Consider the following 22,720-nt stretch of genomic DNA (forward strand, 5'->3'; position numbering starts at 1 on the left):
GAGAGAATCACAAACTGGAGGAGGGAGAGAGAGAGAGAAACACAAACTAGAGGAGAGAGAGAGAGTGAGAAACACAAACTGGGGAGGGAGAGAGAAAGAAACACAAACTGGAGCAGTGAGAGAGAGAGAGAAACACAAACTGGAGGAGGGAGAGAGAGAGAGAAACACAAACTGGGGGAGGGAGAGACAGAGAGAAACACAAACTGGAGGAGGGAGAGAGAGAGAGAAACACAAACTGTGGGAGGGGGAGACAGAGAGACACACAAACTGGAGGAGGGAGAGAGAGAGAGAAACACAAACTGGAGGAGGGAGAGAGAGAGAGAAACACAAACTGGAGGAGTGAGAGAGAGAGAGAAACACAAACTGGAGGAGGGAGAGAGAGAGAGAAACACAAACTGGAGGAGGGAGAGAGAGAGAGAAACACAAACTGGAGGAGGGAGAGAGAGAGAGAAACACAAACTGGAGGAGGGAGAGAGAGAGAAACACAAACTGGAGGAGGGAGAGAGAGAGAGGAACACAAACTGGAGGAGGGAGAGAGAGAGAAACACAAACTGGAGGAGGGAGAGAGAGAGAGATACACAAACTGGAGGAGGGAGAGAGAGAGAAACACAAACTGGAAGATGGAGAGAGAAAGAGAAACACAATGTGGAGGAGGCAGAGAGAGAGAAACACAAACTGGAGGAAGGAGAGAGAGAGAGAAACACAAACTGGAGGAGGGAGAGAGAGAGAGATACACAAACTGGAGGAGGGAGAGAGAGAGAGAAACACAAACTGGAGGAGGGAGAGAGAGAGAGAAACACAAACTGGGGGAGTGAGAGAGAGAGAGAATCACAAACTGGAGGAGGGAGAGAGAGAGAGAAACACAAACTAGAGGAGAGAGAGAGAGAGAAAAACAAACTGGGGAGGGAGAGAGAAAGAAACACACACTGGAGCAGTGAGAGAGAGAGAGAAACACAAACTGGAGGAGGGAGAGAGAGAGAGAAACACAAACTGGGGGAGGGAGAGACAGAGAGAAACACAAACTGGAGGAGGGAGAGAGAGAGAGAAACACAAACTGGAGGAGGGAGAGAGAGAGAGAAACACAAACTGGAGGAGGGAGAGAGAGAGAAACACAAACTGGAGGAGGGAGAGAAAGAGAGAAACACAAACTGGAGGAGGGAGAGAGACAGAAACACAAACTGGAGGAGGGAGAGAGAGAGATACACAAACTGGAGGAAAGAGAGAGAGAGAAACACAAACTGGAAGAGGGAGAGAGAGAGAGAAACACAATGTTTAGGAGGCAGAGAGAGAGAAACACAAATTGGAGGAGGGAGAGAGAGAGAGAAACACGAACTGGAGGAGGGAGAGAGAGAGATAAACACAAACTGGGGGAGGGAGAGAGAGAGAAACACAAACTGGAGCAGGGAGAGAGAGAGAAACACAAACTGGGGGAGGGAGAGAGAGTGAAACACAAACTGGAGGAGGGAGAGAGAGAGAGAAACACAAACTGGAGGAGGGAGAGAGAGAGAGAAACACAAACTGGAGGAGGGAGAGAGAGAGAGAAACACAAACTGGAGGAGGGAGAGAGAGAGAAACACATACTGGAGGAGGGAGAGAGAGAAACACAAACTGGAGGAGTGAGAGTGAGAGAGTAACACAAACTGGAGGAGGGAGAGAGTGAGAAACACAAACTGGATGAGGGAGAGAGAGAGAGAAACACAAACTGGAGGAGGGAGAGAGAGATACAGAAACTGGAGGAGGGAGAGAGAGAGAGAAACACAAACTGGAGGAGGGAGAGAGAGAGAGAAACACAAACTGGAGGAGGGAGAGAGAGAGAGAAACACAAACTGGAGGAGCGAGAGAGAGAGAGAAACACAAACTGGAGGAGGGAGAGAGAGAGAGAAACACAAACTGGAGGAGGGAGAGAGAGAAACACAAACTGGAGGAGGGAGAGAGAGAGAGAAACGCAAACTGAGGGAGGGAGAGAGAGAGAGAAACACAAACTTGAGGAGGTAGAGAGAGAGAAACACAAACTGGAGGAGGGAGAGAGAGAGAGAAACACAAAGTGGAGGAGGGAGAGAGAGAGAAACACAAACTGGAGGAGAGAGAGAGAGAAACACAAACGGGAGGAGGGAGAGAGAGAGAAACACAAACTGGGGGAGGGAGAGAGGGAGAGAAACGCAAACGGGAGGAGGGAGAGAGAGAGAAACACAAACTGGGGGAGGGAGAGAGAGAGAGAAACACAAACGGGAGGAGAGAGAGAGAGAGAAACACAAACTGGGAGATGGAGAGAGAGAGAGAAACACAAACGGGAGCACCGAGAGAGAGAGAAACACAAACTGGAGGAGGGAGAGTGAGAGAGAAACACAAACTGGAGGAGGTAGAGCGAGAGAAACACAAACTGGAGGAGGGATAGAGAGAGAGAAACACAAAATGGGGAGGGAGAGAGAGAGAGAAACACAAACTGGAGGAGGGAGAGAGAGAGAGAAACACAAACTGGAGGAGGGAGAGAGAGAGAAACACAAACTGGAGGAGGGAGAGAGAGAGAGAAACAAAACTGGAGGAGGGAGTGAGAGAGAGAAACACAAACTGGGGAGGGAGAGAGAGAGAAACACAAACTGGAGGAGTGAGAGAGAGTGAGAAACACAAATTGGAGGAGGGAGAGAGAGAGAGAAACACAAACTGGGGGAGGGGGAGACAGAGAGAAACACAAACTGGAGGAGGGATAGAGAGAGAGAAACACAAACTGGAGGAGGGAGAGAGAGAGAGAAACACAAACTGAAGGAGGGAGAGAGAGAGAGAAACACAAACTGGAGGAGGGAGAGAGAGAGAGAAACACAAACTGGAGGAGGGAGAGAGAGAGAGAAACACAAACTGGAGGAGGGAGAGAGAGAGAGAAACACGAACTGGAGGAGGGAGAGAGAGAGATAAACACACTGGGGGAGGGAGAGAGAGAGAAACACAAACTGGAGGAGGGAGAGAGAGAGAAACACAAACTGGGGGAGGGAGAGAGAGAGAAACACAAACTGGAGGAGGGAGAGAGAGAGAGAAACACAAACTGGAGGAGGGAGAGAGAGAGAGAAACACAAACTGGAGGAGGGAGAGAGAGAGAGAAACACAAACTGGAGGAGGGAGAGAGAGAGAAACACATACTGGAGGAGGGAGAGAGAGAGAGAAACACAAACTGGAGGAGGGAGAGTGAGAGAGTAACACAAACTGGAGGAGGGAGAGAGTGAGAAACACAAACTGGATGAGGGAGAGAGAGAGAGAAACACAAACTGGAGGAGGGAGAGAGAGAGAGAAACACAAACTGGAGGAGGGAGAGAGAGAGAGAAACACAAACTGGAGGAGGGAGAGAGAGAGAGAAACACAAACTGGAGGAGGGAGAGAGAGAGAGAAACACAAACTGGAGGAGCGAGAGAGAGAGAGAAACACAAACTGGAGGAGGGAGAGAGAGAGAGAAACACAAACTGGAGGAGGGAGAGAGAGAAACACAAACTGGAGGAGGGAGAGAGAGAGAGAAACGCAAACTGAGGGAGGGAGAGAGAGAGAGAAACACAAACTTGAGGAGGTAGAGAGAGAGAAACACAAACTGGAGGAGGGAGAGAGAGAGAGAAACAAAAAGTGGAGGAGGGAGAGAGAGAGAAACACAAACTGGAGGAGAGAGAGAGAGAAACACAATCGGGAGGAGGGAGAGAGAGAGAAACACATACAGGAGGAGGGAGAGAGAGAGAAACATAAACTGGGGGAGGGAGAGAGGGAGAGAAACGCAAATGGGAGGAGGGAGAGAGAGAGAAACACAAACTGGGGGAGGGAGAGAGAGAGAGAAACACAAATGGGAGGAGAGAGAGAGAGAGAAACACAAACTGGGAGATGGAGAGAGAGAGAGAAACACAAACGGGAGCACCGAGAGAGAGAGAAACACAAACTGGAGGAGGGAGAGTGAGAGAGAAACACAAACTGGAGGAGGTAGAGCGAGAGAAACACAAACTGGAGGAGGGATAGAGAGAGAGAAACACAAACTGGGGAGGGAGAGAGAGAGAGAAACACAAACTGGAGGAGGGAGAGAGAGAGAGAAACACAAACTGGAGGAGGGAGAGAGAGAGAAACACAAACTGGAGGAGGGAGAGAGAGAGAGAAACACAAACTGGAGGAGGGAGTGAGAGAGAGAAACACAAACTGGGGAGGGAGAGAGAGAGAAACACAAACTGGAGGAGTGAGAGAGAGTGAGAAACACAAATTGGAGGAGGGAGAGAGAGAGAGAAACACAAACTGGGGGAGGGGGAGACAGAGAGAAACACAAACTGGAGGAGGGATAGATAGAGAGAAACACAAACTGGAGGAGGGAGAGAGAGAGAGAAACACAAACTGAAGGAGGGAGAGAGAGAGAGAAACACAAACTGGAGGAGGGAGAGAGAGAGAAACACAAACTGGAGGAGGGAGAGAGAGAGAGAAACACAAACTGGAGGAGGGAGAGAGAGAGAAACACAAACTGGAGGAGGGAGAGAGAGAGAGATACACAAACTGGAGGAGGGAGAGAGAGAGAAACACAAACTGGAAGATGGAGAGAGAAAGAGAAACACAATGTGGAGGAGGCAGAGAGAGAGAAACACAAACTGGAGGAAGGAGAGAGAGGGAGAAACACAAACTGGAGGAGGGAGAGAGAGAGAAACACAAACTGGAGGAGGGAGAGAGAGAGAGAAACACAAACTGGAGGAGGGAGAGACAGAGAGAAACACAAACTGGGGGAGTGAGAGAGAGAGAGAATCACAAACTGGAGGAGGGAGAGAGAGAGAGAAACACAAACTAGAGGAGAGAGAGAGAGAGAGAAACACAAACTGGGGAGGGAGAGAGAAAGAAACACAAACTGGAGCAGTGAGAGAGAGAGAGAAACACAAACTGGGGGAGGGAGAGACAGAGAGAAACACAAACTGGAGGAGGGAGAGAGAGAGGGAAACACAAACTGGAGGAGGGAGAGAGAGAGAGAAACACAAACCGGAGGATGGAGAGAGAGAGAAACACAAACTGGAGGAGGGAGAGTAAGAGAGAAACACAAACTGGAGGAGGGAGAGAGAGAGAAACACAAACTGGAGGAGGGAGAGAGAGAGATACACAAACTGGAGGAAAGAGAGAGAGAGAAACACAAACTGGAAGAGGGAGAGAGAGAGAGAAACACAATGTTTAGGAGGCAGAGAGAGAGAAACACAAATTGGAGGAGGGAGAGAGAGAGAGAAACACGAACTGGAGGAGGGAGAGAGAGAGATAAACACAAACTGGGGGAGGGAGAGAGAGAGAAACACAAACTGGAGGAGGGAGAGAGAGAGAAACACAAACTGGGGGAGGGAGAGAGAGAGAAACACAAACTGGAGGAGGGAGAGAGAGAGAGAAACACAAACTGGAGGAGGGAGAGAGAGAAACACAAACTGGAGGAGGGAGAGAGAGAGAGAAACACAAACTGGAGGAGGGAGAGAGAGAGAAACACATACTGGAGGAGGGAGAGAGAGAGAGAAACACAAACTGGAGGAGGGAGAGTGAGAGAGTAACACAAACTGGAGGAGGGAGAGAGTGAGAAACACAAACTGGATGAGGGAGAGAGAGAGAGAAACACAAACTGGAGGAGGGAGAGAGAGAGAGAAACACAAACTGGAGGAGGGAGAGAGAGAGAGAAACACAAACTGGAGGAGGGAGAGAGAGAGAGAAACACAAACTGGAGGAGGGAGAGAGAGAGAGAAACACAAACTGGAGGAGCGAGAGAGAGAGAGAAACACAAACGGGAGGAGGGAGAGAGAGAGAGAAACACAAACTGGAGGAGGGAGAGAGAGAAACACAAACTGGAGGAGGGAGAGAGAGAGAGAAACGCAAACTGAGGGAGGGAGAGAGAGAGAGAAACACAAACTTGAGGAGGTAGAGAGAGAGAAACACAAACTGGAGGAGGGAGAGAGAGAGAGAAACACAAAGTGGAGGAGGGAGAGAGAGAGAAACACAAACTGGAGGAGAGAGAGAGAGAAACACAAACGGGAGGAGGGAGAGAGAGAGAAACACATACTGGAGGAGGGAGAGAGAGAGAAACACAAACTGGGGGAGGGAGAGAGGGAGAGAAACGCAAACGGGAGGAGGGAGAGAGAGAGAAACACAAACTGGGGGAGGGAGAGAGAGAGAGAAACACAAACGGGAGGAGAGAGAGAGAGAGAAACACAAACTGGGAGATGGAGAGAGAGAGAGAAACACAAACTGGAGGAGGGAGAGTGAGAGAGAAACACAAACTGGAGGAGGTAGAGCGAGAGAAACACAAACTGGAGGAGGGATAGAGAGAGAGAAACACAAACTGGGGAGGGAGAGAGAGAGAGAAACACATACTGGAGGAGGGAGAGAGAGAGAGAAACACAAACTGGAGGAGGGAGAGAGAGAAACACAAACTGGAGGAGGGAGAGAGAGAGAGAAACACAAACTGGAGGAGGGAGAGAGAGAAACACAAACTGGAGGAGAGAGAGAGAGAGAGAGAGAGAGAGAGACCTGGTTCTGCTGTCTCCCACAGAACAGGGATTACAGCAACAACTAGACCTACTCGACAAATACTGCCAAAATTGGGCTCTAACAGTAAATCTAAAGAAAACCAACATCATGATTTTTCAAAAAAGGCCCAGATGTCAGGAAAACAAATACCAGTTTACCCTCAGTGATATCACTATAGGACACACTATGAGCTACACCTACCTTGGTCTAACTATTACAGCATCAGGGAGCTTCAGCATAGCAGTGAATGCACTAAAAGAAAAAGCCCGAAGAGCCCTATATGCAATAAAAAGAAAATTCTACAACATCCAAATCCCAATCAAAATCTGGCTCAAAATATTTGACAGCATAATCCTGCCCATTGCACTGTACGGTAGTGAAGTATGGGGCCCGCTAAATCACCAAAGCTACACTAAATGGGAAAAACATACAATAGAAGCCCTACATGCAGAATTCTGCCGAAGCATCCTTCGCACCCAAAGAAAAACGCCAACAAATGCATGCAGAGCCGAACTAGGCAGATACCCACTGATAATAAACATCCAAAAACGAGCACTAACCTTCCTAAATCACCTCAAATCTAGCTCCCCAGACACCCTTCATTTCAAAGCCTTTCAGACCCAAGAGCTAAACCCAGAAAAGAGTCCCCTGAGTCAGCTGCTACGGAAACTAAGTACTCAGCCGGACCCTGACCAGCCCCAGACCAACACAGCCGTCCAAACACCAATCCGAGTGAACCAAATCATTAAAAAATGCAAAGAAACCTACCTGGAACATTGGAACAAAATAACCGAAAGCCAAAGCAGATTAGAATGTTACCGGGCCCTAAAAAGAGAATATAAACTGGCAGACTACCTCACGACCATCAGAGACACAAAACAGAGACAGACCCTCACCAGGTACAGACTAAGCGACCACCAACTGGAAATTGAAAAAGGCAGATACAAGAAATCCTGGCAGCCTAGAGAGAATAGAATATGCGATCAATGTCTGGCTGGCGAGGTTGAAACAGAAATGCATTTCCTCCTAAAATGCGAAAAATTCAACACATCAAGAAACATATTATTCAACAAGCTAAGCCAAACAACCCCAGATTTCAAGGAATTGGATGATCTGTCAAAATTGAGATTAGTCCTAGGAGAAGGAGACAGACCATACCTTGGGGCCAAATATGTAACAACATGTCACAACCTGAGGACTGTTTAAAATTAAGACTGTTTAAAATTAATATTGAACGTACCAAATGAAGTACAAAGACTGTTTAAAATTAATATTGTTTAAAAGTAATATTGTATGTACCCAACAAATGTCAAATCGATTGACACCTACAGAATGTTGGAAAACTGTACCTTTTTGCTATGTAAGCTTTGGCAATATGGTTCTCTGTAAACTTTCATGCCAATAAAGCATTTTAATTGGAATTGGAATTGGAATTGGAGAAACACAAACTGGAGGAGGGAGAGAGAGAGAGAAACACAAACTGGAGGAGGGAGAGAGAGAGAGAAACACAAACTGGAGGAGGGAGAGAGAGAGAGAAACACAAACTGGAGGAGGGAGGAAGATAGAGATACACAAACTGGAGGAGGGAGAGAGAGAGAGAAACACAAACTAGAGGAGGGAGAGAGAGAGAGAAACACAAACTGGGGGAGGGAGAGAGAGAGAGAAACACAAACTGGAGGAGGGAGAGAGAGAGAAACACAAACTGGAGGAGGGAGAGAGAGAGAGAAACAGAAACTGGAGGACAGAGAGAGAGAGAAACACAAACTGGAGGAGGGAGAGAGAGAGGGAAACACAAACTGGGGGTGGGAGAGAGAGAGAGAAACACAAACTGCAGGAGGGAGAGTGAGAGAGAAACACAAACTGGAGGAGGGAGAGAGAGAGAAACACAAACTGGAGGAGGGAGAGAGAGAGTGAAACACAAACTGGGGAGGGACAGAGAGAGAGAAAAACAAACTGGAGGAGGGAGAGAGAGAGAGAAACACAAACTGGAGGAGCGAGAGAGAGAACCACAAACTGGAGGAGGGAGAGAGAGAGAGAAACGCAAACTGAGGGAGGGAGAGAGAGAGAGAAACACAAACTTGAGGAGGTAGAGAGAGAGAAACACAAACTGGAGGAGGGAGAGAGAGAAACACTAAGTGGAGGAGGGAGAGAGAGAGAAACACAAACTGGAGGAGAGAGAGAGAGAAACACAAACGGGAGGAGGGAGAGAGAGAGAAACACATACTGGAGGAGGGAGAGAGAGAGAAACACAAACTGGGGGAGGGAGAGAGGGAGAGAAACGCAAACGGGAGGAGGGAGAGAGAGAGAAACACAAACTGGGGGAGGGAGAGAGAGAGAGAAACACAAACGGGAGGAGAGAGAGAGAGAGAAACACAAACTGGGAGATGGAGAGAGAGAGAGAAACACAAACGGGAGCACCGAGAGAGAGAGAAACACAAACTGGAGGAGGTAGAGCGAGAGAAACACAAACTGGAGGAGGGATAGAGAGAGAGAAACACAAACTGGGGAGGGAGAGAGAGAGAGAAACACATACTGGAGGAGGGAGAGAGAGAGAGAAACACAAACTGGAGGAGGGAGAGAGAGAAACACAAACTGGAGGAGGGAGAGAGAGAGAGAAACACAAACTGGAGGAGGGAGAGAGAGAAACACAAACTGGAGGAGGGAGAGAGAGAGAGAAACACAAACTGGAGGAGGGAGAGAGAGAGAGAAACAGAAACTGGAGGAGGGAGAGAGAGAGAGAAACACAAACTGGAGGAGGGAGAGAGAGAGAGAAACACAAACTGGAGGAGGGAGAGAGAGAGAGAAACACAAACTGGAGGAGGGAGGAAGAGAGAGATATACAAACTGGAGGAGGGAGAGAGAGAGAGAAACACAAACTAGAGGAGGGAGAGAGAGAGAAACACAAACTGGGGGAGGGAGAGAGAGAGAGAAACACAAACTGGAGGAGGGAGAGAGAGAGAAACACAAACTGGAGGAGGGAGAGAGAGAGAGAAACACAAACTGGAGGAGGGAGAGAGAGATTAACACAAACTGGAGGAGAGAGAGAGAGAAACACAAATGGGAGGAGGGAGAGAGAGAGAAAGACATACTGGAGGAGGGAGAGAGAGAGAGAAACACAAACTGGAGGAGGGAGAGAGAGAGAGAAACAGAAACTGGAGGACAGAGAGAGAGAGAAACACAAACTGGAGGAGGGAGAGAGAGAGGGAAACACAAACTGGGGGTGGGAGAGAGAGAGAGAAACACAAACTGCAGGAGGGAGAGTGAGAGAGAAACACAAACTGGAGGAGGGAGAGAGAGAGAAACACAAACTGGAGGAGGGAGAGAGAGAGTGAAACACAAACTGGGGAGGGACAGAGAGAGAGAAAAACAAACTGGAGGAGGGAGAGAGAGAGAGAAACACAAACTGGAGGAGGGAGAGATAGAGAAACACAAACTGGAGCAGGGAGAGAGAGAGAGAAACACAAACTGGAGGAGGGAGAGAGAGAGAGAAACACAAACTGGGGAGGGAGAGAGAGAGAAACAAAAACTGGAGGCGTGAGAGAGAGAGAAACACAAACTGGAGGAGGGAGAGAGAGAGAGAAACACAAACTGGAGGAGGGAGAGAGAGAGAGAAACACAAACTCGAGGAGGGAGAGAGAGAGAGAAACACAAACTGGAGGAGGGAGAGAGAGAGAGAAACACAAACTGGAGGAGGGAGAGAGAGAGAGAAACACAAACTGGAGGAGGGAGAGAGAGAGAGAAACACAAACTGGAGGAGGGAGAGAGAGAGAGAAACACAAATTGGAGGAGGGAGAGAGAGAGAAACACAAACTGGAGGAGGGAGAGAGAGAGAGAAACACAAACTGGAGGAGGGAGAGAGAGAGAAACACAAACTGGAGGAGGGAGATAGAGAGAGATATACAAACTGGAGGAGGGAGAGAGAGAGAAACACAAACTGGAAGAGGGAGAGAGAGAGAGAAACACAATGTGGAGGAGGCAGAGAGACAGAAACACAAACTGGAGGAGGGAGAGAGAGAGAGAAACACAAACTGGAGGAGGGAGAGAGAGAGAAACACAAACTGGAGGAGGGAGAGAGAGAGAGAAACACAAACTGGTGGAGGGAGAGAGAGAGAGAAACACAAACTGGGGGAGGGAGTGACAGAGAGAAACACAAACTGGAGGAGGGAGAGAGAGAGAGTAACACAAACTGGAGGAGGGAGAGAGAGAGAGAAACACAAACTGGGGAGAGAGAGAGAGAGATACACAAACTGGAGGAGTGAGAGAGAGAGAGAAACACAAACTGGAGGAGGGAGAGAGAGAGAGAAACACAAACTGGGGGAGGGAGAGACAGAGAGAAACACAAACTGGAGGAGGGAGAGAGAGAGAAACACAAACTGGAGGAGGGAGAGAGAGAGAGAAACACAATATTTAGGAGGCAGAGGGAGAGAAACACAAACTGGAGGAGGGAGAGAGAGAAACACAAACTGGAGGAGGGAGAGAGAGAGAAACACAAACTGGAGGAGGGAGAGAGAGAGGAACACAAACTGGAGGAGGGAGAGAGAGAGAGAAACACAAGCTGGAGGAGGGAGAGGGAGAGAGAAACACAAACTGGAGGAGGGAGAGAGAGAAAGAAACACAAACTGGAGGATTGAGAGAGAGAGAGAAACACAAACTGGAGGAGGGAGAGAGAGAGAGAAACACAAACTGGAGGAGGGAGAGAGAGAGAGAAACACAAACTGGAGGAGGGAGAGAGAGAGAGAAACACAAACTGGAGGAGGGAGAGAGAGAGAGAAACACAAACTGGAGGAGGGAGGAAGAGAGAGATACACAAACTGGAGGAGGGAGAGAGAGAGAGAAACACAAACTAGAGGAGGGAGAGAGAGAGAGAAACACAAACTGGGGGAGGGAGAGAGAGAGAGAAACACAAACTGGAGGAGGGAGAGAGAGAGAAACACAAACTGGAGGAGGGAGAGAGAGAGAGAAACACAAACTGGAGGAGGGAGAGAGAGATTAACACAAACTGGAGGAGAGAGAGAGAGAAACACAAATGGGAGGAGGGAGAGAGAGAGAAAGACATACTGGAGGTGGGAGAGAGAGAAAGAAACACAAACTGGAGGAGGGAGAGAGAGAGAGAAACAGAAACTGGAGGACAGAGAGAGAGAGAAACACAAACTGGAGGAGGGAGAGAGAGAGGGAAACACAAACTGGGGGTGGGAGAGAGAGAGAGAAACACAAACTGCAGGAGGGAGAGTGAGAGAGAAACACAAACTGGAGGAGGGAGAGAGAGAGAAACACAAACTGGAGGAGGGAGAGAGATAGTGAAACACAAACTGGGGAGGGACAGAGAGAGAGAAAAACAAACTGGAGGAGGGAGAGAGAGAGAGAAACACAAACTGGAGGAGGGAGAGATAGAGAAACACAAACTGGAGCAGGGAGAGAGAGAGAGAAACACAAACTGGAGGAGGGAGAGAGAGAGAGAAACACAAACTGGGGAGGGAGAGAGAGAGAAACAAAAACTGGAGGCGTGAGAGAGAGAGAAACACAAACTGGAGGAGGGAGAGAGAGAGAGAAACACAAACTGGAGGAGGGAGAGAGAGAGAGAAACACAAACTCGAGGAGGGAGAGAGAGAGAGAAACACAAACTGGATGAGGGAGAGAGAGAGAGAAACACAAACTGGAGGAGGGAGAGAGAGAGAGAAACACAAACTGGAGGAGGGAGAGAGAGAGAGAAACACAAACTGGAGGAGGGAGAGAGAGAGAGAAACACAAATTGGAGGAGGGAGAGAGAGAGAAACACAAACTGGAGGAGGGAGAGAGAGAGAGAAACACAAACTGGAGGAGGGAGAGAGAGAGAAAAACAAACTGGAGGAGGGAGATAGAGAGAGATACACAAACTGGAGGAGGGAGAGAGAGAGAAACACAAACTGGAAGAGGGAGAGAGAGAGAGAAACACAATGTGGAGGAGGCAGAGAGACAGAAACACAAACTGGAGGAGGGAGAGAGAGAGAGAAACACAAACTGGTGGAGGGAGAGAGAGAGAGAAACACAAACTGGAGGAGGGAGAGAGAGAGAAACACAAACTGGAGGAGGGAGATAGAGAGAGATACACAAACTGGAGGAGGGAGAGAGAGAGAAACACAAACTGGAAGAGGGAGAGAGAGAGAGAAACACAAACTGGAGGAGGGAGAGAGAGAGAAACACAAACTGGAGGAGGGAGAGAGAGAGAGAAACACAAACTGGTGGAGGGAGAGAGAGAGAGAAACACAAACTGGGGGAGGGAGAGACAGAGAGAAACACAAACTGGAGGAGGGAGAGAGAGAGAGTAACACAAACTGGAGGAGGGAGAGAGAGAGAGAAACACAAACTGGGGAGAGAGAGAGAGAGATACACAAACTGGAGGAGTGAGAGAGAGAGAGAAACACAAACTGGAGGAGGGAGAGAGAGAGAGAAACACAAACTGGGGGAGGGAGAGACAGAGAGAAACACAAACTGGAGGAGGGAGAGAGAGAGAAACACAAACTGGAAGAGGGAGAGAGAGAGAGAAACACAATATTTAGGAGGCAGAGGGAGAGAAACACAAACTGGAGGAGGGAGAGAGAGAAACACAAACTGGAGGAGGGAGAGAGAGAGAAACACAAACTGGATGAGGGAGAGAGAGAGGAACACAAACTGGAGGAGGGAGAGAGAGAGAGAAACAGAAGCTGGAGGAGGGAGACTGAGAGAGAAACACAAACTGGAGGAGGGAGAGAGAGAAAGAAACACAAACTGGAGGATTGAGAGAGAGAGAGAAACACAAACTGGAGGAGGGAGAGAGAGAGAGAAACACAAACTGGAGGAGGGAGAGAGAGAGAGAAACACAAACTGGAGGAGGGAGAGAGAGAGAGAAACACAAACTTTAGGAGGGAGAGAGAGAAACACAAACTGGAGGAGGGAGAGAGAGAGAGAAACACAAACTGGAGGAGGGAGAGAGAGAGAAACACAAACTGGAGGAGGGAGAGAGAGAGAAACACAAATTGGGGGAGGGAGAGTGAGAGAGAAACACAAACTGGGGGAGGGAGAGAGAGAGAGAAACACAATCTGGAGGAGCGAGAGAGAGTGAAACACAAACTGGAGGAGGGAGAGAGAGAGAGAAACACAAACTGGAGGAGGGAGAGGGAGAGAAAAACACAAGCTGGAGGAGGGAGAGAGAGAGAGAAACACAAACTGGAGGAGGGAGAGAGAGAGAAATACACAAATTGGAGGAAGGAGAGAGAGAGAAACACAAACTGGAAGAGGGAGAGAGAGAGAGAAACGCAATGTGGAGGAGGCAGAGAGAGAGATACACAAACTGGAGGAGGGAGAGAGAGAGAGAAACACAAACTGGAGGAGGGAGAGAGAGAGAGAAACACAAACTGGGGGAGGGAGAGAGATTGGGGCCAAATATGTAACAACATGTCACAACCTGAGGACTGTTTAAAATTAAGACTGTTTAAAATTAATATTGAACGTACCAAATGAAGTACAAAGACTGTTTAAAATTAATATTGTTTAAAAGTAATATTGTATGTACCCAACAAATGTCAAATCGATTGACACCTACAGAATGTTGGAAAACTGTAACTTTTTGCTATGTAAGCTTTGGCAATATGGTTCTCTGTAAACTTTCATGCCAATAAAGCATTTGAATTGGAATTGGAATTGGAGTGAAACACAAACTGGAGGAGGGAGAGAGAGAGAGAAACACAAACTGGAGGAGGGAGAGAGAGAGAGAAACAGAAGCTGGAGGAGGGAGAGAGAGAGAGAAACACAAACTGGAGGAGGGAGCGAGAGAGAAGCACAAACTGGAGGAGGGAGAGAGAGAGAGAAACACAAACTGGAGGAGGGAGAGAGAGATTAACACAAACTGGAGGAGAGAGAGAGAGAAACACAAATGGGAGGAGGGAGAGAGAGAGAAAGACATACTGGAGGAGGGAGAGAGAGAGAGAAACACAAACTGGAGGAGGGAGAGAGAGAGAGAAACAGAAACTGGAGGACAGAGAGAGAGAGAAACACAAACTGGAGGAGGGAGAGAGAGAGGGAAACACAAACTGGGGGTGGGAGAGAGAGAGAGAAACACAAACTGCAGGAGGGAGAGTGAGAGAGAAACACAAACTGGAGGAGGGAGAGAGAGAGAAACACAAACTGGAGGAGGGAGAGAGAGAGTGAAACACAAACTGGGGAGGGACAGAGAGAGAGAAAAACAAACTGGAGGAGGGAGAGAGAGAGAGAAACACAAACTGGAGGAGGGAGAGATAGAGAAACACAAACTGGAGCAGGGAGAGAGAGAGAGAAACACAAACTGGAGGAGGGAGAGAGAGAGAGAAACACAAACTGGGGAGGGAGAGAGAGGGAAACAAAAACTGGAGGCGTGAGAGAGAGAGAAACACAAACTGGAGGAGGGAGAGAGAGAGAGAAACACAAACTGGAGGAGGGAGAGAGAGAGAGAAACACAAACTCGAGGAGGGAGAGAGAGAGAGAAACACAAACTGGAGGAGGGAGAGAGAGAGAGAAACACAAACTGGAGGAGGGAGAGAGAGAGAGAAACACAAACTGGAGGAGGGAGAGAGAGAGAGAAACACAAACTGGAGGAGGGAGAGAGAGAGAGAAACACAAATTGGAGGAGGGAGAGAGAGAGAAACACAAACTGGAGGAGGGAGAGAGAGAGAGAAACACAAACTGGAGGAGGGAGAGAGAGAGAAACACAAACTGGAGGAGGGAGATAGAGAGAGATACACAAACTGGAGGAGGGAGAGAGAGAGAAACACAAACTGGAAGAGGGAGAGAGAGAGAGAAACACAATGTGGAGGAGGCAGAGAGACAGAAACACAAACTGGAGGAGGGAGAGAGAGAGAGAAACACAAACTGGAGGAGGGAGAGAGAGAGAAACACAAACTGGAGGAGGGAGAGAGAGAGAGAAACACAAACTGGTGGAGGGAGAGAGAGAGAGAAACACAAACTGGGGGAGGGAGAGACAGAGAGAAACACAAACTGGAGGAGGGAGAGAGAGAGAGTAACACAAACTGGAGGAGGGAGAGAGAGAGAGAAACACAAACTGGGGAGAGAGAGAGAGAGATACACAAACTGGAGGAGTGAGAGAGAGAGAGAAACACAAACTGGAGGAGGGAGAGAGAGAGAGAAACACAAACTGGGGGAGGGAGAGACAGAGAGAAACACAAACTGGAGGAGGGAGAGAGAGAGAAACACAAACTGGAGGAGGGAGAGAGAGAGAGAAACACAATATTTAGGAGGCAGAGGGAGAGAAACACAAACTGGAGGAGGGAGAGAGAGAAACACAAACTGGAGGAGGGAGAGAGAGAGAAACACAAACTGGATGAGGGAGAGAGAGAGGAACACAAACTGGAGGAGGGAGAGAGAGAGAGAAACAGAAGCTGGAGGAGGGAGAGTGAGAGAGAAACACAAACTGGAGGAGGGAGAGAGAGAAAGAAACACAAACTGGAGGATTGAGAGAGAGAGAGAAACACAAACTGGAGGAGGGAGAGAGAGAGAGAAACACAAACTGGAGGAGGGAGAGAGAGAGAGAAACACAAACTGGAGGAGGGAGAGAGAGAGAGAAACACAAACTTTAGGAGGGAGAGAGAGAAACACAAACTGGAGGAGGGAGAGAGAGAGAGAGAAACACAAACTGGAGGAGGGAGAGAGAGAGAAACACAAACTGGAGGAGGGAGAGAGAGAGAAACACAAATTGGGGGAGGGAGAGTGAGAGAGAAACACAAACTGGGGGAGGGAGAGAGAGAGAGAAACACAATCTGGAGGAGCGAGAGAGAGTGAAACACAAACTGGAGGAGGGAGAGAGAGAGAGAAACACAAACTGGAGGAGGGAGAGGGAGAGAAAAACACAAGCTGGAGGAGGGAGAGAGAGAGAGAAACACAAACTGGAGGAGGGAGAGAGAGAGAAATACACAAATTGGAGGAAGGAGAGAGAGAGAAACACAAACTGGAAGAGGGAGAGAGAGAGAGAAACGCAATGTGGAGGAGGCAGAGAGAGAGATACACAAACTGGAGGAGGGAGAGAGAGAGAGAAACACAAACTGGAGGAGGGAGAGAGAGAGAGAAACACAAACTGGGGGAGGGAGAGAGATTGGGGCCAAATATGTAACAACATGTCACAACCTGAGGACTGTTTAAAATTAAGACTGTTTAAAATTAATATTGAACGTACCAAATGAAGTACAAAGACTGTTTAAAATTAATATTGTTTAAAAGTAATATTGTATGTACCCAACAAATGTCAAATCGATTGACACCTACAGAATGTTGGAAAACTGTAACTTTTTGCTATGTAAGCTTTGGCAATATGGTTCTCTGTAAACTTTCATGCCAATAAAGCATTTGAATTGGAATTGGAATTGGAGTGAAACACAAACTGGAGGAGGGAGAGAGAGAGAGAAACACAAACTGGAGGAGGGAGAGAGAGAGAGAAACAGAAGCTGGAGGAGGGAGAGAGAGAGAGAAACACAAACTGGAGGAGGGAGCGAGAGAGAAGCACAAACTGGAGGAGGGAGAGAGAGAGAGAAACACAAACTGGAGGAGGGAGAGAGAGAGAGAAACACAAACTGGAGGAGGGAGAGAGAGAGAGAAACACAAACTGGAGGAGGGAGAGAGAGAGAGAAACACAAACTTTAGGAGGGAGAGAGAGAGAAACACAAACTGGAGGAGGGAGAGAGAGAGAGAAACACAAACTGGAGGAGGGAGAGAGAGAGAGAAACACAAACTTTAGGAGGGAGAGAGAGAGAAACACAAACTAGAGGAGGGAGAGAGAGAGAGAAACACAAACTGGGGAGGGAGAGAGAGAGAAACACAAACGGGAGGAGGGAGAGAGAGAGAGAAACACAAACTGGGGGAGAGAGAGAGAGAGAGAAACACAAACTGGAGGAGGGAGAGAGAGAGAAACACAAACTGGAGGAGGGAGAGAGAGAGAGACTGTTTAAAATTAATATTGAACGTACCAAATGAAGTAGAAAGACTGTTTAAAATTAATATTGTTTAAAAGTAATATTGTATATACCCAACAAATGTCAAATCGATTGACACCTACAGAATGTTGGAAAACTGTACCTTTTTGCTATGTAAGCTTTGGCAATATGGTTCTCTGTAAACTTTCATGCCAATAAAGCATTTGAACTGAACTGAACTGAACTGAACTGAGAGATTGGGAGTGTGAGAGAGAGAGAGATTGGGAGTGTGAAAGAGAGAGAGATTGGGAGTGTGAGAGAGAGAGAGATTGGGAGTGTGAGAGAGAGAGAGATTGGGAGTGTGAGAGAGAGAGAGATTGGGAGTGTGAGAGAGAGAGAGATTGGGAGTGTGAGAGAGAGAGAGAGACTGAGGAGAGAGAGAGAGAGCGACTGAGGAGAGAGAGAGAGAGAGAGAGACTGAGGAGAGAGAGAGAGAGCGAGAGACTGAGGAGAGAGAGAGAGAGACTGAGGAGAGAGAGAGAGAGACTGAGGAGAGAGAGAGAGAGACTGAGGAGAGAGAGAGAGAGACTGAGGAGAGAGAGAGAGAGACTGAGGAGAGAGAGAGAGAGCGAGAGACGAGGAGAGAGAGAGAGAGCGAGAGACTGAGGAGAGAGAGAGAGAGACTGAGGAGAGAGAGAGAGAGAGAGACTGAGGAGAGAGAGAGAGAGACTGAGGAGAGAGAGAGAGAGAGACTGAGGAGAGAGAGACTGAGGAGAGAGAGAGAGAGACTGAGGAGAGAGAGAGACTGCCCAGAAAGGACACCCCAGCCTATATAATCCACAACACCAACAGGGAGATCGACACGAGATGTTCTGTCTTCCCCAACGTCTACCTGGCCCATCATCCAAACATCAACACAAGGGACCTCTATGACGAAATACATCTACTCAAACAGCGGATGTGGGTCTTTGCAAAAAACCTCATAAACACTGCCAAAAGACGCAGCCCTCCCACCCCCTCTACCATTGGGAGCCGTAACCCAAACAGGACCACCAATGTCCCCCACCCCCCTTTACAAAACCAACAACAGAACCGTGCTTTTATACCTGACCCAAGACCCCCCTCTAGACCACAGACTGTAGACCAAGAACTGAGAAAGATCATGACGATGCTGAACAGCCTGATAGAAAGCCGGAGAAATTATTAATATTGTTATTTATCATTATCATTATTGTTATCTTATCAGTATTATTACTACTATTAGATAGATATATGTGCATGCCTCATGAAATTTATACTAAATCATCATTTAGCATTATAGAAAATAGTGTTTCCACACTCATCCCACAAAATAGGTCCATTTTATTTCGTTTTATTGAACTATATAAATGCGTTCTTTCCACATAAGCTGCTGGAATATCCAGGGCCTCCGCTCCTCAACTTTTGGGATGAAGAGTACAGACCCTGAATTCCTAAAAGCTATAAAAGACATTGATATAATTGTGTTAACAGAAACATGGTGCCAAAAGGACATGCCGACCCACTGTCCCCCAATGTACCATGAAATTATTGTGCCTTCAGTAAAGAACATTAAGACACGCAAGGGCAGAACCTCCGGGGGAATCCTGGTGTGGTATAAAGGAGAACTGAACAAACACATCTCACCGATAAAACAGGGAAAATCACACGTATGGCTAAAATTAGATAAAAATATAGGAATAGCAAAAAACGATGTTTACTTATGTGCGATCTACATACCTCCAATAGAATCGCCATATTTTGAAGAGGAGATATTTGACACTCTCCACATGGAAATCAGCCATTTCCAGGCCCAAGGAAAGGTGCTACTATGTGGGGACCTAAATGCAAGGACAGGATGTGAACCTGACTTCATAGACCCACAGGGCAACAACCATGTGTTTGGCCAGACCCCTCTATATGTCACACCAGCCATCGCAAACCGAAACAACCTCGATTGTGAAATAAATAAAAGCGGTAGGGAGGTAGTGCAACTCTGCCGAGCCTTAGGCCTGTACATAGTTAACGGTAGGTTCAGAGGGGACTCCTTAGGGAGACTCACATATTCCTCAACTCTTGGGTCTAGTGTGGTGGATTATACAATCACTGACCTGGACCCCTGCGATATCAACGCATTCACTGTCAGGCAGCAATCCCCCCTCTCAGACCATAACCAAATAAATGTGTACCTTAAACTTTCTGCCCAAACTACAGACACAAAAAAGGAACCCAGTAAGCTACATAAAATAAACCAGACATACAGATGGGCCCCAGACAGTGGAGATAAATTCATCACAGCACTAAATTCACCTGATCTCACAAGTAAAATTTCAAAATTTAAAGAAAATCTATATGAGATCACCAGAGATGGGGTAAACATGGCCATAGAGGATATAAATATGATCTTTCATGAGGCAGCTGTAAAAGCCGACCTCGTGAAACAGAAGAGGAAGAGTCACAAAAGACAAAATAAAAATAAGAAATGGTTTGACCACGAATGCAAAAATGCCAGAAAAGACCTGAGAAAAATATCAAACCAAAAGCATCGCCAACCAAACAATCCGGACCTACGTACTAGATACAATGAAACCCTCAAAAGATATAAACACACCATTAGGAACAAAACACAAAACTATACCCACAAAATACTAGAAGAAATTGAAAACTCCACCAACCCAAAACAATTCTGGGAAATGTGGAATAACCTGAGTACAACACAATTGCAAGCATTACCAATCCAAGATGGCGACATCTGGAGAACACATTTTGAAAACCTCTACAAAGACATCCCAATAAACGAAACAAACCCAAGTCAACATCAGGTCACAGAAAAACTCCACACATTAGAAGCAACAATCAAAGACAACCAAAACCCTCTAGACTCCCCAATCACATGGAAAGAAATGGCCACAAAAACAAAATCTCTCCACCTAAAGAAAGCCTGTGGCCCAGACAACATCAAAAATGAAATGCTCAAGTTCAGCAATATGGAGATGCAGGGTGCGGTACTCAAATTATTCAACATCATATTACGTTCAGGCTGTTTTCCCGATATCTGGTGCCAAGGACTAATCTCCCCCATATATAAAAGCGGAAACAAATCAGACCCAAATAACTACCGCGGCATCTGTGTCAACAGTTGTCTAGGGAAGTTATTCTGCAGTATTCTAAATAGTAGATTACTTGATTTTCTTAACAAACATAATATCCTCAGAAAAAACCAAATAGGCTTTCTTCCAAAACACCGCACCGCCGACCATATCTATACCCTTCACACCCTCATTGAAAAACATATACACCAAACAAAAAATGGGAAAATATTCGCCTGTTTCATCGACTTCAAGAAAGCCTTTGACTCTATATGGCACGAAGGGCTCTATTATAAACTTCTTCAATGTGGAATAGGGGGCAAAGTCTATGACCTTATTAAATCAATGTATCTGAAAAACAAATGCGGGGTCAAAATTGGAGACAAACGCACCGATTTCTTCACCCAGAGAAGAGGCGTCCGGCAGGGCTGCAATTTGAGCCCGACCCTGTTCAACATATACATAAATGAATTAGCAGACATGCTGGAGCAAAGCGAGTCACCAGGTCTCCGTCTCCTGGATGGAGAAGTGAAATCCCTGTTCTATGCGGACGACCTGGTTCTGCTGTCTCCCACAGAACAGGGATTACAGCAACAACTAGACCTACTCGACAAATACTGCCAAAATTGGGCTCTAACAGTAAATCTAAAGAAAACCAACATCATGATTTTTCAAAAAAGGCCCAGATGTCAGGAAAACAAATACCAGTTTACCCTCAGTGATATCACTATAGGACACACTATGAGCTACACCTACCTTGGTCTAACTATTACAGCATCAGGGAGCTTCAGCATAGCAGTGAATGCACTAAAAGAAAAAGCCCGAAGAGCCCTATATGCAATAAAAAGAAAATTCTACAACATCCAAATCCCAATCAAAATCTGGCTCAAAATATTTGACAGCATAATCCTGCCCATTGCACTGTACGGTAGTGAAGTATGGGGCCCGCTAAATCACCAAAGCTACACTAAATGGGAAAAACACACAATAGAAGCCCTACATGCAGAATTCTGCCGAAGCATCCTTCGCACCCAAAGAAAAACGCCAACAAATGCATGCAGAGCCGAACTAGGCAGATACCCACTGATAATAAACATCCAAAAACGAGCACTAAACTTCCTAAATCACCTCAAATCTAGCTCCCCAGACACCCTTCATTTCAAAGCCTTTCAGACCCAAGAGCTAAACCCAGAAAAGAGTCCCCTGAGTCAGCTGCTACGGAAACTAAGTACTCAGCCGGACCCTGACCAGCCCCAGACCAACACAGCCGTCCAAACACCAATCCGAGTGAACCAAATCATTAAAAAATGCAAAGAAACCTACTTGGAACATTGGAACAAAATAACCGAAAGCCAAAGCAGATTAGAATGTTACCGGGCCCTAAAAAGAGAATATAAACTGGCAGACTACCTCACGACCATCAGAGACACAAAACAGAGACAGACCCTCACCAGGTACAGACTAAGCGACCACCAACTGGAAATTGAAAAAGGCAGATACAAGAAATCCTGGCAGCCTAGAGAGAATAGAATATGCGATCAATGTCTGGCTGTCGAGGTTGAAACAGAAATGCATTTCCTCCTAAAATGCGAAAAATTCAACACATCAAGAAACATATTATTCAACAAGCTAAGCCAAACAACCCCAGATTTCAAGGAATTGGATGATCTGTCAAAATTGAGATTAGTCCTAGGAGAAGGAGACAGACCATACCTTGGGGCTAAATATGTAACAAAATGTCACAACCTGAGGACTGTTTAAAATTAATATTGAACGTACCAAATGAAGTAGAAAGACTGTTTAAAATTAATATTGTTTAAAAGTAATATTGTATATACCCAACAAATGTCAAATCGATTGACACCTACAGAATGTTGGAAAACTGAACATTTTTGCTATGTAAGCTTTGGCAATATGGTTCTCTGTAAACTTTCATGCCAATAAAGCATTTGAACTGAACTGAACTGACTGAGGAGAGACTGAGGAGAGAGAGAGAGAGAGAGAGAGAGAGATTGGAAATTGGAAATTGGAGAGAGAGACTGAGGAGAGAGAGAGAGAGACTGAGGAGAGAGATTAGAAAGCAGATTAGAATGTTACCGGGCCCTAAAAAGAGAATATAAACTGGCAGACTACCTCACGACCATCAGAGACACAAAACAGAGACAGACCCTCACCAGGTACAGACTAAGCGACCACCAACTGGAAATTGAA

Source organism: Somniosus microcephalus, chromosome 2 (assembly GCF_052327205.1).
Source record: "Somniosus microcephalus isolate GS21.2 chromosome 2, FLI_Smic_1.0, whole genome shotgun sequence".
Classification (NCBI taxonomy): Eukaryota; Metazoa; Chordata; class Chondrichthyes; order Squaliformes; family Somniosidae; genus Somniosus; species Somniosus microcephalus.